Consider the following 5475-nt stretch of genomic DNA (forward strand, 5'->3'; position numbering starts at 1 on the left):
TAAACCTCCCCCACTGCAACTTGAGACCATTGCTCCTTGTTCTGTCATCTGCTACCACTGAGAACAGTCTAGATCCATCCTCCTTGGAACACCCTTTCAGGTAGTTGAAAGCAGCTATCAAATCCCCCCTCATTCTTCTCTTCTGCAGACTAAATAATCCCAGTTCCCTCAGCCTCTCCTCATAAATCATGTGCTCCAGCATCCTAATCATTTTTGTTGCCCTCCACTGGACTCTTTCCAATTTTTCCACATCCTTCTTGTAGTGTGGGGCCCAAAACTAAACACAGTACTCCAGCTGAGGCCTCACCAATGCCGAATAGAGGGGAATGATCACGTCCCTCAATCTGCTGGCAATGCTCCTACTTATACAGCCCAAAATGCCGTTAGCCTTCTTGGCAACAAGGGCCCACTGTTGACTCATATCCAGCTTCTCGTCCACTTAACCCCTAGGTCCTTTTCTGCAGAACTGCTGCCTAGTCACTCGGTCCCTACTCTGTAGCAGTGCATGGGATTCTTCTGTCCTAAATGCAGGACTCTGCACTTGTCCTTGTTGAACCTCATCAGATTTCTTTTGGCTCAATCCTCTAATTTGTCTAGGTCCCTCTGTATCCTATCCCTACCCTCCAGCATATCTACCACTCCTCCCAGTTTAGTGTCATCCACAAACTTGCTGAGGGTGCAATCCATGCCATCCTCCAGATCATTAATGAAGATATTGAACAAAACCAGCCCCAGGACCGACCCTTGGGGCACTCTGCTTAATACTGGCTGCCAACTAGAAGTAGAGCCATTGATCACTACCCATTGAGCCCGACCATCTAGCCAGCTTTCTATCCACCTTATTGTCTATTCATCCAGCCCATACTTCTTTAACTTGCTGGCAAGAATACTGTGGGAGACTGTATCAAAAGAAGTCAATATACATACTGGTTTCCTTTGAATATTTCGCTCCTATTCAGAAACTCACATTTTATACCATTCCATAGTGTCCTGGAATATGTAAGTGCTGCCACTTTCATCCATGTTCCTGTTCATCTCTATGATAAGAACACATATGCTTTAATTTTCCTTTTTAGTCTCATGAAAGTTATTGCTTTCTAACTCCCCACTTATGGTAATTGCAAGTGGAAATAGTAGTATCATTGTCTAAGCCTCAAGATCTTTTGCTGGTTGATTTTGCTTCCAGTGTGGAGGCATGTTTGCAAATGTACCAGGATGGCTTTGCTAAAAGGGAAAGGCAGCTGCAGCTCTGATGCCAAGTTGATAAAAAGCAGTGAATTGTGCATCATCCAAGCAGAACACCCAAAGCCTTGGCAACTGCTAGTCAGAAGGCATGTGTGACTAGTTCAGAGCATGTGTGTTCTAACCAGAGTTTGCTGTTGGAAGGAAAGACTTTCTTTAGCCAATTAGAAGTCTTTTTTTTATTTACATTAATTTGACAAGTGCACATACTGACTAATGCTGCTAAAAACAGCTTTCATGTTGCACATAAAGAAGAATGCAATGAGCAGTCTTAGTGGAAGTAGAATTTTTATATTGTCCCAAGTGCTACAAACTCACAGAGAAGAAAACTACCCAGAAGGAACCTCACTGGATATTTCTATGATCAGACATATCACAACCGTATACTGCTTTTAAAAGGACTTGCTTCTCTTGGGCTATATTTGGGATCCTTCCACAGTGTCTCTCAGTTTCTCTAACAGTGTCTGCCAGTCATTCCATAACATAAAATAAAATAAATAGATAAAAATTGGCCTCCCTGATATAGATATTTTTAAAATGTGGCAAAATTATTATTTTTTTCTTCTTCCCCACTCTGCCCTTGGATGTATGTGAGTTGGGAAGTAGTGAGTTGGAGTAGGAACTAGGGAGGTGATTTTAACTCTGTATAAAGCGTTGGTGAGACTGATACTAGAATAACTGTATATGGTTCTGATGCCCACCATTTTAAATGGATGTTGAAAAATTGGAGAGGGTCCACAGGAGACCCACTAAAAATTATTTGAGGGCTGGAGACAATGCCTCATAGTGAGAGCCTTAAAGAGTTCAATCTGTTTATATTATCAAAAAGATTGAGTGGTGACTTGATCACAAACTCATTAACTCTGACACTGGGGAGCTTAAAAAAAACATATATAAAAGAAACTGGGTAGACAGTGCAATCGAGTGGACTGAGAGTGGGAGCACTATAGTATCTCTACAGTGCTCTGAGAGTTATGGATGAAAAGCTTCTATAGCCACCGATCTCAAAGTGTTTTGCAGAGGAAAGTCAAGATCATTATCCCCACCTCTCCCACTTAATGCCAACTTACACTTCAGTAAGTAACTGTTGTTTGTGGGAAAAAAAATTCAAGGCACAAAAGGGCCTTAGCCACCTGACTTTCATTGACTTTCAGTAGGGTCTGGGCACCTGTTAAGCCTTTGAAAATCTCAGCCATTTGATTCTGATGTTGGTCCGGGATACTTGCTGACTAAGACAATCCAGAAAGTCACAACCATGTTGTAAAAGCACCTTAGAGCAATGTCTCTCAGAGCATGAGGCTGTTCTCTGCCTTTGAGAAATGATCCAGTCTCTTCTTGATGTGTCTTGGGCAGGGTGGAGATGACAGTTTGGTGGAGAAGAAAGGAAAGAGATGATTTCTTCTCCATTCCTTCCCTCCTCTCCCCATCCTTTCTTAATCATTTTCACTTAAGATTCAAAAGTAATAGCACACGTATTTATAGCGAGTCACCTCTTTATAGAAGGGGGGCTTGAAAATTTTTATTTTCAACCAACCCAGTATGAATTAATTGTTTGGGGCATTTTTCCAAAACATACTCAGGAAAAAAAAGTGAGTCCATTTAAGTCCATGCTTTTTCATTGATTTTAAGTTCTCTTTCTACTCATCTAATGTACTTATATGTCTCACCCATTATCATAGTATGGGAACATCTCATCATCTTAATGTATTTAGTGAGACTTAACACCTAAAGCATGTTCTTAAATGTTTTGCTGAACAGGGATGCTTTGTTTCATCAGGTCCTGACTAGGTTTTTGGGTTCTTTTGTTTTGTTTTTACAGATATATTCAAGATTACCCACCTGTAACATTTAAATAAGTAATGTTGTAATTACATGGCTACACTTTAAAATAGAATGGCTCCAAAGGAGATGTGAGCTTGATTTTAAAATAACCTATAAAACCAATAGGATGCATTGGTATGGTGTGGGATGTCCCCTAGGGTACCAAGCTCTATCTAATCAGCCAGATACACTTTTCTGTTCTGTTTTTATTACATCCATAAAAATTAAAAATAGTAATAAATCAATAAAGTCACCAGGAAAGTAAAACCATGAAAAAAGCTGGTCTCCAGTGGGCTCACATTCAACTTGGGCAAGATGGGTGATGCTGGTGGGGAAGGAAAGCCCTATAAGGAACTGGCTAGAGAGTGCATCAATTGTCAAGGTGCATCTAATTGTCAAGGTGAAGCACTGTGTCAGGATCTCACTGGACAACTCTTCTGTGGGCTTTGTCACCAATTGCTGTTTTAAAACACCCAAATGGCAGTAAATAGCCAGAAATAACTTGTCTCCTCTTTCACTAACCAAAAGTCTGTGCCTTTTCCTTTCAGAAATGGACCATTGTGATGCATCCTTTGGACACCTCAAAGCTAGACTGCAATAGGTTAGATCTATGGTTGACCGTAAAGGCCTCATGGACTTTCCTTCTGATTCAGTGCACCACAGAGGTCTGTCATTAGGGTAAATCAAGCTGGTGAGAACACATCAGTGCTCCAGAATTTGGCGAAGACACTGAAGTTAACATCACTATTCTTTCGAAAAGTGCAATGAGATTTTTAATGACCACAAGATGTCATTGTCATCTTCTTATCTTTTCTGAACGATAACTCACAGATACTGCATATTATGATGCATAAAGAGAAAAAGTATAAAAAATTAAAGAAATTAACATAGAATTCATTGTACAGATTCTCAGGTGTAAATCAACATATTTATTGGAGCTACACTAAATCACAATACCTGAGAATCTGTCCCTATTACTTCAGGTTTGCCTAAGGCATTCCTTACAAGGCAAGAAAACTTAATTACAGAAAATATAATAAGGTGTCCTGATCTTGAATTACATGAGTAGTCTGACCTGGTGTCAACATCTGTATCTCTAGTAGACCCAGGCAAATAATGGGAAAAAAGTTCTGAGAACATATGCTTAAATACAAAATTGAATTCTCTTCTGCTGTGTTATTATTTTTGCCACATTTATGTTTTTTTCCAGGATATTCTAATGAACAAGTGTGCTGGCAGAAGTGTTCTCAGAAATTCTGAATTTAAGCAAATATTAAATATTAGTAGAAAGTAAATTTTGAATTAGTAGATAGTTTTGACTGGTCATGTGGTATTTTTTCTATTCTTTTATTGGAAGAGCATAAATCTTAGAATCAGATTTACCACACAAACCAAGTGATACAGCTCAAATTTTGAAAATCAAATACACACAACGAACTGCTCATGAATAATCTACCAAGAATTATTCATAGAAATTATTTGCTCATATATTTAAAGAGAAATCATAAACTACACCTCTACCCTGATATAACATGACCCGATATAACATGGTAAAGCACGGCTCCGGGGTGGGCTGGGCTGCACACTCCGGCGGATCAAAGCAAGTTCAATATAATGCGGTTTCAGCTATAACGCGGTAAGATTTTTTGGCTCCCGAGGACAGCGTTATATCGAGGTAGAGGTGTAGTTTGTGGAGAATTCACAGGCACAAAAAGAGGCTACATTTGTCTGATGAATTGTATGGAAAATGCACTAAATCTATTAGTCTGGAGTGGAGCTGAGCAAATTGAATACAAAAATACTTAAAACCAGCTTGTGCATTAGTTCTCTGCTCAATTTTTAGTTTGGGCCCAAGAACTGTTCATAGAAGATTAGTGTTTGAACTCCATTGCTTTCTCTGGATACCCAAGAACCTTAGCAGACTACCTTTTCCAATATCTTTCAAGCTGAAATGGGGCAATACAAATGGTGGAATTCACAATCTACTTCTTCTTTAGCCCTGTCTGGCTGAGGCTACCCTTAAGGTCAAGAGGACCCAACTTATCAAAAGTCATTTTCACTTTATTTTTCAGAGAAGGGCGGGCTTCATCTTGGTTCAGCAGAAAAAATGAAAATAAAACCTTTTTCTCCTAGCCCTCTGGGTATCTGATACTGGCAGGTAGAGCTTGAGTATATTGTTATCTTCCATAATTCTCCAAGTTACTGAGGAATGACTTGTTGTTATGGTTTTCGGGTGAGATAATTATACTGCATGGTTAGGAAGTTTTTTGCAGATTTCTCTACCATCACAATTTTGTTATGTACCATCACTTGAGACCTAGTCTCTATGTATTTGGTGAAAGCCTACACACTCCTGGAATCCCCACATTGATTTGGATACGTCTCACTGTTATATTTAGGATCACATGAATA

Source organism: Chrysemys picta, chromosome 1 (assembly GCF_011386835.1).
Source record: "Chrysemys picta bellii isolate R12L10 chromosome 1, ASM1138683v2, whole genome shotgun sequence".
NCBI lineage: Eukaryota > Metazoa > Chordata > Testudines > Emydidae > Chrysemys > Chrysemys picta.